Source organism: Podarcis pityusensis, assembly GCF_964106645.2.
Source record: "Podarcis pityusensis genome assembly, chromosome: 4".
Lineage (NCBI taxonomy): Eukaryota > Metazoa > Chordata > Lepidosauria > Squamata > Lacertidae > Podarcis > Podarcis pityusensis.
The window spans coordinates 4,114,355-4,127,807 of record NC_138027.1 but is presented as its reverse complement, the minus strand read 5'-3'; the positions used below and the strand labels follow the sequence as shown (position 1 = coordinate 4,127,807).

The 13,453-nt window shown below is 44.2% G+C and overlaps 2 protein-coding genes across 3 annotated transcripts in view; both read right to left on the bottom strand.

The window, feature by feature from the left end:
- LOC308475144 (uncharacterized protein) overlaps positions 1–13,453 on the bottom strand; it is a 174,169-nt gene that overhangs the window by 39,153 nt on the left and 121,563 nt on the right. The window lies entirely within an intron of this gene.
- Positions 1–13,453, bottom strand: part of LOC308475310 (uncharacterized protein) — a 95,282-nt gene that overhangs the window by 3,400 nt on the left and 78,429 nt on the right. The window lies entirely within an intron of this gene.

The window sequence follows — 13,453 nt, the reverse complement described above, 5'->3', positions numbered from 1 at the left end:
ATGCTCAATTGCTAATTCAAAGGACTGAAAATGGATGGTTGTTGTTATTATGTTTAGGGAAGCTTTGAATATTTGATGAACAATTGTATTTTAATATTTTGTTGGAAGCCGCCCAGAGTGGCTGGGAAACCTAGCCAGATGGGTGGGATATAAATTATGATTATGATTATGATTATGATTAATCAGGTGAGTGTTCTCCTTTCAAAAGAGGCAGGTGGAATCTCCATGGTTGCTAATAGCATAACGTTGAAAGTGCAGGGAAATATGGGGAGCCCTAGAGTATCTGCTTGGCATGCAGAATGTCCCAGGGTCAGCCCCTGACATCTCCTGCAAGGGCCGGATGAAATCCCTGCCTGAAACTCTGGGGAGCTGCTGCCAGTCAGTGTAGACCCCAAACTATGTTCCCTGGGCCAAATCCCGCCCTCCAGGGTCGTGAATCTGGCCTGCACGGCCCCTTCAGTACCCGCCAAGTGTCCGATGCTGAAAGCATCTCGCCACCCGCTCAGTCAGTCCCTGCATTGCGCAGAGGTAAACGCCACAAGCGTGGTGGCGGCTCTACCTATGACAGGCCAGGGGGTTTCGCTCAGGGATGGGGAAGTGTTGTCTTTTGGCTTGAAGAGGGAAGTTCAGGTTGGTGGAAGAAGGCAGACTTGGGTCAATTTGGTTTCGTTACTTAGAAGTTTACTTTAAAGGTGGGAGAAGGAAGTATAGTCCTATTTCTGTAAGTCGCACAGGGGTCTTTCCACTCATGTGATTTACATGCTCTGAAAGCTGGGATCTGTTTTGATATTTAAATTTTAAAAGGGTGGAGTGGAACCGGAGATTGACCCTCTTGTTAGCCTGGGGCATTGGTCAGCAACCTTTTTCAGCCGTGGGCTGGTCCACTGTCCCTCAGACCATGTAGGGGGCCAGACTATATGGGGGGGGGGGAATGAACAAATTCCTATGCCCCACAAATAACCCAGGGAGGCATTTTAGATAAAAGGACACATTCTATTCTTGTAAAAACACACTGATTCCTGAATTGTCCGCGGTCCGGATTGAGAAGCCGATTGGGCCGCATCCGGCCCCCAGGCCTTAGCTTGCCTACCCCTGGCCTGGGGAGCCACATTCTGGTTGAAGGAGGCCAGGAATGGCCCCCAAGGCTTGGGATGTCCCTCCTCCCCTGCAGTAGGACTTGGAATCCAGGAGAAAACTCTTGGAATAGCCTTGCCAGGTGCTCAGGGACGGACTCACCTGTCCCCATGTCCTTCTCTTTGCAGATGTGCTGCGGTTGCACATCCCTCCCCCAGGGGTGAGTATTGGAGAGAACCAGAGCAGGGACTCAGACCTGCCCTCCTTGCCCCCCACTCTGCACTCCCTTCGTGAGGAACTGACAGCCTGACTTTTGCCTTTCAGCTGCTGGAGGAAGATCAGCTGTACCTGCCGGAGGTGATCCAGAACTGCCAGACAGCTCAGCTCAGGGGGCTCTGAACCCAGAACTGCTCCAAGCAGGAGGCGGCCAAAGCCATCCTGATGAGTGATGGGTGGTGTGGGAGACCCCCATGGGGAAGTGGGGGAGGGAAGGGCTTTGGGGGAGGGGTAGTCCGTCTGCCGGAGAGGAGGACCCTACTGGCCTAGGTTCACGTATCCTGTTTGAAAGGGGAATCATCTGAGGGACTTCCTGTGAACATCTGGGTCAGGAATGCTGTTCCTGGAATGGACAAACACAAGGTGTTCATCCATAAAGAACAAATGTCGGCTAGTTTCTGTTCTACATATGTTCATAAAGTCCAAATTGGGGACTACTTACAGTTTCACAGTGATGACAAGGTGTGATGGCCTGGGATTCAGACGTGGATGCTGAACCTGAGGGATTCCAGCCTGCAGAGGATTCCCCACCTCCAGAACCAGCTGAGCCAGGGCTGGGGCATGATCCTCACCTGTGCTGGATCCTCAGGTGCGGGCACCAGCTGAGTCTGCTCTGGCTCCTGAGGTGATGGAGGACCCATTGCCTGCAGGTGCTCCACTCTCAGCCCCGTCAGAGAAAGCTGAGGTTGCCTCTGGGTCTGGTAACCCTCCAGCCACTCCTGAGCTGCAGAGGTTCAGGGTTAGAGAGGCGAGTCACCAGAGGATCGGGGCCGCTTGATGCCTCAGGGCAGATAAAAGCCGGCCAGCCCCAGTCCCAAGTTGCGGGAGCAACATTGTTGGTTGCTAGTTCCTGCCTGAGCTCCTTTTTTTTTTTTTAAGATAATATTTATTAAAAATTCAAAAGAAGAAAAATCACATTAATAAGAAAATTAACAATAAAAGAGAAAAATACAAAATACAAAAAAGAAAAAAGTTAAAAACAATTCCATCTTTTCTTCACTTCTTTTACATTTACTTGTTTCCCGGACCTCCTCATACCTCCCTCTTTTGTATTCCAATTCAGTATGTTAATCCAGCAATTCCTTTCCCTCCTTTTTAATCCTAATCTTTAATCTTGATAAATTATAACATTAAATTTTTACATATTAAAAACCAATTTTTCCATTTTTTTTATACCATTACCGCTAGAAACCGCTTAACTTCAATCCGTCATCATTCTAACATTCATTAATTTTACAATATTTCTGTAAGTAGTCTTTAAATTTCTTCCAATCTTCTTCCACCGACTCTTCTCCCTGGTCTCGGATTCTGCCTGCCTGAGCTCCTGACCCGCCCTGGCTCCCTGCTTGCAAGCCTGTTCCTGACTCACCCAACTCCCTGCCCTGCACCCAGCTTCAGCTACTACAGATTGCCTCCACGTTGCACATTTGACCAAGGACTGGACTTGGACCAGCACAGTTTGCTCCCGCCACATCCACACTCCCCCTTCGTTGGGGTGCGTTCATGAGGAACCAGAAGCCATGGCTGACCAGGCGTCTGCGCTGGTGGCATTGGCTCAGGAAAACCAGGTCTTGACCCACACCGTTCAGCAGCTAAGCAATGCAGCTACAGCGCTTCAGCAGGGTTTGGACACGTTACCAGCTCCTGGTGCCGACGCCCCAGCTTCTGGCAAGTACCCAGTGGCCCTACCAGAGAAATTCAATGGGTCCCCGGCCAGCTTTCCCATGTTTCTTGCCCAGGCCAAGCTGTATATTCAGGGGCGAGCCCGGAATTTCCCCGATGACCGCACCAAGGTGCACTTCCTGATCAGCTTGCTGAAGGACCGGGCAGCCAAGTGGGCATTGCCGCTGCTCCGGTAAGACTCTCCCTTGCTGACAGACTATACAGGGTTTTGCAACCATCTGGAAACCGCGTTCAGCAACTCTCAGAAGGGGAGTCAAGCCAATCGGGCGATTCGGCGGATGAAACAGGACAAGTCCATAGTGGCCGCCTACGCCACAGAATTTCAGCTGTTGGCACAGGACTTGTCCTGGAATGACTCCGCCCTTCAGGACCAGTATCTCGAGGGGCTTTCGGATGAGATACTGGACCAGCTAGCCATGATGGATCGCCCCACCACGCTGGACACCCTCATTCAACGGAGACTGCAGATAGATGATTGGTTGGAAGACTGTTGCCAGGCTCAGGGCCACCGGCACTCCCGGCTCCCGTCCTTCCCAGCAGTTCCACGGCGACAGCCAAGTTGCTGGAGAAGCCAATGCAGCTCGGGGCAGCGCAGCCTCGCCTCTCCCCCTCGGAGAAGACTCGGCGTCTGGAGGGGAACCTGTGTCTCTACTCTGGCGGGAGTGGACACTATGCCCAATCCTGTCCCAAGAAAATGCCGGCCACAGGGAAATGGCCAACCCTAGTAGCCGATGGCCCAGGCAACCTGGGGTCCGAAACATCGCATGATGGGCCCTCACCGGTGGAATTTGCAACACCTCATGGTTCGTGTGTGTCTATACCTCCTCTGGCGGGCCCTGGATTCTCACCCACGCTCTGGTAGATTCAGGGGCAACCCGCTCCTGTATGGACTCTGCCTTCGCCGCCCATCATCAGGTGCCACTCCAGGACAAGCCAGAACCGGTACTGGTGGAGGCAATTGACGGACGGCTCCTGCACTCGGGGGCCGTTACTCAGGAGACTCAGCCCTTGGTCCTGTGTCACCAGCAGCACCGGGAGGTGTGCACCTTGGACATTGCCACCATGCCCCAGTTTCCCCTGGTGCTCGGGATGGACTGGCTGGAGTCTCACGATTGACTGGGTCAATCAGACTGTGCGCTTCCCAGACCCGTGTCCCCATGCTCGGTCTGAGATGCTAGTGGCCGCCCCCACGGGGGAAGCTGCGTCAACGCTCCCCGCTGTTTACCAGGACTACCAAGAAGTGTTTGAGGAACAGGGGGCAGACCAGCTGCCGCCTCATTGGTCTTTCGACTGCGGCATAGACCTCCAGCCCAGGGTGACCCTGCCTGTGAGCTGCCTATACTCTCTTACGGAGCCAGAGCACTAAGCCTTGCAGGACTTCCTTCGCAAGAACCTGGAGGGCGGGTTCATTCGGCCCTCTACCACACCCACCGCCACTCCAGTTCTCTTCGTTAAGAAGTGTAGGGAGCTTTGTCCCTGCCATGATTACCAGGCCGTAAATAAGATTACCATCCCAGCCCGGTATCCCTTGCCCCTTATTGCAGAGTTGCTGGAACGGGTGCAAGGGGTGCAGATGTTCACCAAGATGGACCTTCGGGGGGCCTACAATTTGATTCGGATCCGAGCCAGGGATGAGTGGAAGACAGCATTTGGGACCCGGTATGGGCAGTTCAAATACCTGGTAATTCATTTCGGGTTGTGCAATGCACCTTCCCTGTTCCAACAGTACATCAACCACGTGTTCCAGGACTTGCTAGACAAGTACGTGGTGGTGTACCTAGATGACATTCTGATTTACTCCCATGACCCAGCTCGCCACGAGGGTCATGTCCGGTCCATGTTGCAGTGCTTGCGGGAGCAATGCCTGTATGCTAAGCTCAGCAAGTGAAAGTTCCACCAGCGGTCAGTGGACTTCCTTGGTCACCAGCTCTTCACTGATGGGGTGCAGATGGATCCCGGGAAGGTGGCAGCAGTTCGGGAATGGGCAGCACCCCAGAACCACAAGGACCTACAGCGGTTCCTGGGGTTCGCCAACTATTACTGGACCTTCATTGTGGACTATGCTCATCCCGCCACCCCGTTAACCCGACTGCTGTGCCCCAAGACACCATTCTCCTGGGACAAGGAGGCAGAGGTGGCGTTTCAGGGGTTGAAAGCCTGTCTCCAGAGGGCGCCACTTTTATAGCATCCTATGTCAGCATCGCCCTTGAGCCAATGCCACCAACTGGACTCATCCACTTCAGCCCCGACTGGGCCAGGCGAGCTGGGGTAGCACTTCCAGAGACCACCTTCTGCACAGGAACTGGTCAAAGTGCTGTGGACTCACAGCTTAGAGTTGTGAGCACCGGATTCACTTCTAGAAGACAGTCGCTGCACAGCAGAGTATAGCAGAGTATAGCAGAGCATAAACGACTCGGAGAGCAGCTCTGTAGAATATCTTCTTTATTCTATCTACAACTATAATACACAACTATAATCAGAGCTAAATGAGGTCTAAATGAAAATGCTGAACTGCACTGAGTGTCTACAGCTGCTATATATATATATATATATTATTTTACAACACAAATATACAATTTTCTCCAATTTTTAACAAACAAATTCTCTTTTTTTGTTTTTTTTTCATGCATAATTTTTATTAATTTGCATAATGCAAAATACAAAAACAAAATATAAAAGTTCGATTCTCATTTTCACAGGTTTTTAAGTATGACTTCCTTCAACCTTTCCACAAATCATCCGTAATAATCTTTTATAAAAGTTCGCATTTCTTAATTTGTAATGCCATTAATCATTCTAGTTCTTCCATTTCTCTTTAGACAATACTCTTTTCTTTTTACAGAGCTCCTTTAAAGCCCACTAGTGTTATCTGTCCATCACTTAAATTTTCCAGATATTTCGTAAAACTTTCCCAATCCTTAATGAACCTCTGGTCTTTTGAATATCTAATTTTCCCTGTCATCTTATCCATTTCCGCATAATCTAATAGTTTTGCTCTCCATTCCTCAATTGTCGGTAGGCCCTCTGATTTCCAATTTTGAGCTAATAAGACTCTTGCTGCCGTTGTTGCATACTGGAACAGCTTATGATCTTTCTTTTTTATCTCCCTTCCTACCAATCCCAACAGAAAAGCCTCGGGTTTTTTAACAAAAGTATATCTTAGAATTTTCTTCATTTCGTTATATACACTCTCCCAGAACCCTTTAACCTTTTGGCATTCCCACCACATATGGTAGAAGGTCCCCTCCCTTTCCTTGCACTTCCAGCATTTATTACAAGTTCCATACATTTTGGCTAATTTTGCAGGAGTCATATACCATCGGTAAAACATTTTCATTAAATTCTCCTTTAGTGTCACGCAAGCTGTAAACTTGAGATGTTTTTTCCAAAGTTTCTCCCATTCTTCAAAATATATATTATGACCGATATCTCTAGCCCAATATATCATTACCGACTTTACTTCCTCGTCTATTAAATTCCATTCCAATAACTGATTATACATTTTAGACAAAATTTTATAGTTGTTATTCAATATCTCAATCTGGAATCTAGAATCTTTATCAGCATATCCTTTGTCTTTAATATCTTTCCTGAACATTCCGTTTATCTGGAAATAGTGCAGCCAATCATAGACTTTCTCTTTGACCTGTTCGTACGGCTTCATTTTCCACTTTCCTTCTTCTTTCATTAACAGTTGTTCATAGGTAGCCCAATTGTCCCTCATGTTAATCTTTTTAACGCTCATGACTTCTAGTGGCGATAGCCAATGGGGTGTTTTAGGTTCTAACATATCTCTGTTCCTCTCCCATACCTCAATCAGTGGACCTCTGAAAATATGATTTTCGAAGCCCCTGTGTACTTTTCTCCTCCCATGCCATAGATAGGCGTGCCACCCAAATCTGTTGTTAAATCCCTCTAGGTCTAGCACTTCCTTATCTTCCAGTTTTATCCATGTTTTGACCCAGCATAGGCATGACGCCTCATAGTACAATTTCAAATCTGGCAGGGCAAAGCCCCCCCTTTCCTTCACATCTGTCAACAGTTTAAATTTTATTCTTGGTTTCTTGCCCTGCCAGACGAATTTTGAGATCACCCTCTGCCAGTCTTTAAATATCTTTATACCCTTAATTACAGGAATGTTCTGAAACAAAAACAACACTTTTGGAAGCACACACATCTTGATTGTGGCTATTCTGCCCCAAAATGACAGTTTTAGCTTGCCCCATGTTTCAATATCTTTCTTAACTCCTTTCCATACTGTCTCGTAATTATTTTTGAATAAGTCTATGTTTTTTGGCGTTACCCATATTCCTAAATATTTCACCTTTCTGGCCACCTCTATTTCCGTTTCTCTTTGTAATTCTTCAGTTTTATCTGTATTCATATTCTTTACTATAATTTTTGTTTTCCTTTTATTTAATTTGAAGCCAGCCACTTTTCCGAATTGGTCAAATTCTTCGAGTACCTCTTTTATTGAATCTATTGGATCCTCCATTGTTACAACCAGGTCGTCTGCGAATGCCTTAATTTTGTATTCGTTCTGCCCAACTGTTACTCCTTTTATCCCCTTATTTTCTCTTATTGAATTTAGGAGGACTTCTAACACCATTATAAATAACAATGGGGACAGTGGACATCCCTGTCTTGTTCCTTTTGCTATTCTTATTTCTGCTGTCTCCACATTATTTATTATCAGTTTTGCCTTTTGTTCCGTGTAGATTGCCTTTACCCCGTTATAGAATTCAGTGCCAACCTCCATATATTCCAATTGTTTCAGCAGGAAATCCCAGATTATGTTATCGAATGCTTTCTCTGCATCCACGAACAACAACAAACCTTGTTTATCACACCTGTCAGATAAATATTCTATAATATTTACTATGTTTCTTATGTTGTCCTTCATTTGCCTACCCGGCAAAAAGCCCGCTTGATCTTTGTGTATACTTTCTACCAATATATTTTTTAGTCTCCTTGCCAGAATTCCCGCAAAAATCTTGTAATCTATGTTTAATAGGGAGATCGGTCTATAGTTTTTAATCTGTTGTAAATCTGAATCCTGTTTGGGGATTAGTGTGATTAGTGCCTCCTTCCATGTCTCTGGTATTTCTCTTTCTTTAAGGATATTATTCATTACTTCTTGCAATGGAGTCAGCAAGACTGACTCCATTTCTTTATAATAGCTACCAGTAAACCCATCTGGACCTGGGGCTTTCCCTTTTTTTAATTCCTTTATTGCTTCTTTGATTTCTTCTACCTCAATTAGGGCACTCAATTTTCCTTTCTCCACTGTGGAAATCTTTTTTATATTCTTACATTTTAGAAATCTTTCTATTTTTCTCAGATTATTCCTTTCACTGTTTTTAAAAAGTCCTCTGTAGAAATCCAAAAAGGCCTTCCTTATTTCCTTGGGATTATTTATCTCTTCTCCCTCCACCTCGATTTTATTTATTGTGTTCTGTTCCTTCCTTTTTTTAAGCTGCCAAGCTAATAGCTTTCCTGATTTATTAGCATATTCGAAGCTTCTCTGTCTTAATTTTTTGACTTTCCATTCTATTTCCCTATTTATCAACATTGCAAACTGAGATTGTAAAACTTTAATATTCTCTTTTATTCTCTTATTTTTGGGGTTTTTAGTTAATTTTTGTTCGTTGTCCATTATTTGCTGTAGAATTTCATTTTTCCCTTTTTCTCTTTTTTTATTCTTAATTGCACTCTGTTGAATGAAGAAACCCCTCATCACCGCCTTACCTGCATCCCACACCACCTTTGGTTTTGTATCATTACCTAAGTTATCCTCGAAGTATTCCTTTAACCTTTTCTGAGCTTTCTCTACTATCTCTAAATCATCTAACAAGTAATCTTTCATTTTCCATCTGTATGATCTTTCTTCCAGCCCTTTCAGTTCCATTTTTACTGGGTTATGATCCGAAATCGTTTTGGCCTGGATCCCCACCCGTATAGATCTTGGTACTAGTTCTGCCGAGGTCCATATCTGATCTAATCTCGAGGATGAGTCATTGGGTTCTGAGTGGAAAGTATATTGTTTTTCCAGAGGGTATTTAAATCTCCAAATATCCACCAAATTACAGTTCTGAACCAATGAGAAGAAGGTTCTGGGTAGCTTTCCTTCTTTGCCCATTCCATCCCTTAACCTGTCCATCTCTAACGACACCACACCATTCATATCTCCCAATAGTATTATTTTCTGATCGACGTATTCAAATAGCTTTCCCTCTAACATCCTATAAAACTCCGATTTGTTATCATTAGGTGCGTATATCCCCACTATTATTAGGTTTTCTCTTGCCAATTAATTTGAACCGCTACTACCCTCCCTTCTTCATCTTTGAAAATTTGCTGTGCTTCAATTTGTTTTTTGATATAAATAACCACCCCCCTTTTTTTACTTTGGTCTGACGATACAAATTCATTTCCTAATCTTTTATTAATCAAAACTCTTTTATGCTTCCTTGCTATGTGGGTCTCCTGTAAGCAGATAATATCTAAACATTCTTTCTTTAAGATGTACTCGATTTTATTCCTCTTTTTCTTATCATTCATCCCATTAACATTCCAGCTCCAAACTTTTAACACCATGGTAGTTTACCTTTGCAAGAAACTGCTATCTCTCTTTAAACTCTTTCCGCTCTTTTTTTGGACTTCCTTCAGCTTCTCTGACAATCATCCATCTGTACCTCTTAATTACGCATTCCTTCTCCTTTAGTATTGTCTTTCGTCTTCCCTCCCACATCTATTGTTTTTGACAATACCTATTAAATTTCACAATGCTTCTTTAAATCCCACTAACGTTGTTTGCACATCGCATATATTTTTCAGATATTCTACAAATTTCCCCCAGTCTTCGATGAACTTTTGGTCTTTAAGATATCTGATTTTCCCAGTTAGCTTGTCCAATTCTGCATAGTCCGTCAGTTTTGATCTCCAATCTTCTATCGTCGGTATTTCCTCTTGTTTCCATTTCTGGGCCAGTAGAATCCTTGCAGCTGTAACAGCATATTGAAAGAGTTTGCAGTCTTTTCTTCTTATCTCGTTTCCTGTAATCCCTAAAAGAAAAGCTTCTGGTTTCTTTACAAATGTATACTTTAACATCTTTTTCAACTCGTTATATATCATCTCCCAGAAACTTTTAACTTTCTTACAATCCCACCACATATGGTAAAACGTTCCTTCTTTTTCTTTACATTTCCAACACTTATTAGACATCTTAAACATTTTTGCCAATTTTACTGGTGTTATATACCATCTATAGAACATTTTCATCACATTTTCCTTTAACGCCGTACATGCAGTGAATTTTAAGTTTTCTTTCCATAATTTTTCCCAATCCTCAAATTGTATATTATGACCAAAATCCCTGGCCCAGTGTGTCTACAGCTGCTCTTAGCAGCAACCTTATCTATACACACGATCTCTCTCTAACACTCAGTCTCTCTCTCTCTCTCCGATACTGACTGACACTTTGATGTTAGGCTGGAGCGGAATAAGTAGAGAGCAGAAACCGCCCCTCCTCTCTGGAGAATCAGCAGAGAACATCAGCAGATTCTTGGATATAGGAGGGGTGAAATCTCATCCTAATCCCTCTCGTCCCTTCGTGGTGGAGACCGACGCCTCCAGTACGGCTCTCGGTGCCGTCTTGTCCCAGCAGCACGGACCTGATGCGCTGCTGTTACTCTGCGCCTACTATTCCTGCCAGCTTCTTCTGGCAGAGTGTAACTATACCGTGTGGGAGCGGGAACTACTGGCCATCAAGGTGACCTTTGAGGTCTGGAGCCATCATCTTGAGGGGGCAAGACACCTGGTGGATGTGAGAACTGACCACCGGAACCTGGAGTACCTCCAGACTGGGTCGACCACTTGGCATTGGAGGAGTTTGCTTACAACAATACGTTGAACGCCTCCACCCAGCAGACCCTGTTTCAGGCCATGGACGGTTACCATCCTCATTTGTTCCCGGATGTGCTGCAAGCATCTGCAGTCCCGAGGGTGACAGATTGGCTCCAGGAGCTCCAGTCTCAGCACCAACTATTGATGGAGCAACTGCGCCAGGCCAAGGATGCGTACAAGGCCCAGGCCGACCGCCACCACCAGGTGGGGCCGGAACTCCACGTCGGCGAGCCATGGGGCTATATAAATTCTAATTGGACTCCGTTTGAATTGGACAATTGTATCCAGGCTGAAATTAGCTTTTTGGTCCCTTAGGAACAACTGAGCAACTTCCCTAGAGTGGAAGACCAGAGCCTATAATAATAAAAATACCATAGAAAGGCCAAGGCACAGACATCTCTCTCAAGAAATGTCCAAACCTGTGCCACTACAAGGTGACATGGTCAATATGAAAGCCCTACAGGGATTCACCAGGGATTGTTGCTGCTGTGATATGATGGAGGTGTGAGACCAGACGAGAGCTAGCTTTGACACCTGGGAACACACAAAAAAGACAGAAACAAAACAAACTGCATTTTTCACTCATTATTTGACCTTCCCGCTAAGTGTAAAGCAGAGACCACTATTGAGAATGTTTCTCCCAAACTGCTAGAATACCACAAGTAATTTAGTACAAAATGCAACATGTGTTATTTTTTATGTGATATCCTATGTCCAGCTATGTGCACTGCTACACCTGCAAATAGCCTTAAGAGGCCTGACATGCAAGTCTCTTAAGATTTACACGAAGGCATCCATTTGCAACATACCAGGTTATTATTTGTGGGGCAACAATATTTTAGAAAAAAATTATATCGCCAAAGGGGGGAATTGTTATAAGAATTTTTAGGATAATATATATATATATATATATATATATATATATATATATATATATATATATAAATGTACCAAGCAAACACATATATTAATATATAAACCACATGTCCAAAACCCACAGGAAAAGTCCTAAAGCCATTTTGACTCTTTCACTCTTTCAGGCACCTCAAATATTTCTCTACAAGGTAAAAGGAAATGCAGAAACCTCCCCATTGTCTCTGTCCTCACAAATCCTGCCTTAAGGGCACATTTAAGGTGTGAATAGGGTGAGCCTGTGACCTGGCTCAGGAATTAAGTATTATCATTACAAAAGAATGGCCAGCCTCCCCAGGTAATCTAGTCAAGTGGCCATTAACAGGTAACCTGGCAGACAAGGTAAAAACTATGCACTCAGATTTCTGTTGTAGACTGCCTTTTCTGTGATGTATGTATGATGTTTCTGGGGGTGGTCTTGGACTCCAGGGCGGGCAATTAAAAATATATAAGGGCTTACATGCATATATAAGGGCTTACATATCTATATAAGGGCTTGCATGCAGGGCTCAGGGTCCTCCTCCTCTCTCCTGCGTGTGGGGTAGCACCCTGTTGCAACAGTTAATAAAGAACAGGCTTACTAGCTGCTTTGCTTCTTAATATTCTCTGGTTGGTCTCTGTTATTTTCTCCTACCGATAGAGAACGTACAAAAGGACTGTATATGGGCTCTTGGGTACCCCATAAGGAAAAAGGAGCAGGTTTTTTCCTTATATCACCTGCAATCATGTGTGGTGTGTTAGCAATTCACTCCTCCCGTTGTTGAATATGTGGCTTGTATGTCACATGTCCCTGTTTACTTTCCTAGGATTGGGAAGTGTAAGAACGGAAGTCAGTCTTATCTCTTCCGCTCTGCTGTGCTTTTGCACTGTTTTTTTTTTTTTAATATTTTTATTGATTTTTTAACACTTAATTAACACATACAAAACACAATACAATAACAAACAAACACATAAACATGTAAAATTTCAAATCCTTCTTTTCATAACCCTGTTCTCTCCGACTTCCCCATACCCTCCCTTTCTGCATCCCTGTTTTCAAATTTCTTCCAGCAAATCCTCTCTTCAAATTTTAATTAATTGACCTTTAAACCCTCTTGTCATTACCAAGTCAATACAGCAGTAACCTCATAATTTCCTAACCTTGGCGTTTTAGCATTCATTTACTTTATAATAGTTCTTAAGATAAACTTTGAATTTCTTCCAATCTTCCTCCACTGTCTCTTTTCCTTGATCTCGGATTCTGCCGGTCATCTCAGCTAGTCCCATGTAGTCAATCACCTTCGTCTGCCATTCTTCCAGTGTGTGTAGTTCTTGTGTCTTCCAATACTTTGCTATAAGGACTCTTGCTGCTGTTGTGGCGTACATAAAAAAAGTTCTGTCCTTCTTTAACACCAATTGGCCAACCATGCCCAGGAGAAAAGCCTCTGGTTTCTTAAGAAAGGTATACTTAAATACCTTTTTCAATTCATTATAAATCATCTCCCAGAAATCTTTAATCCTTGGGCAAGTCCACCAAAGATGAAAGAATGTACCTTCAGTTTCTTTACATTTCCAGCATTTATTATCGGGCAAATGATAAATTTTTGCAAGCTTGACTGGTGTC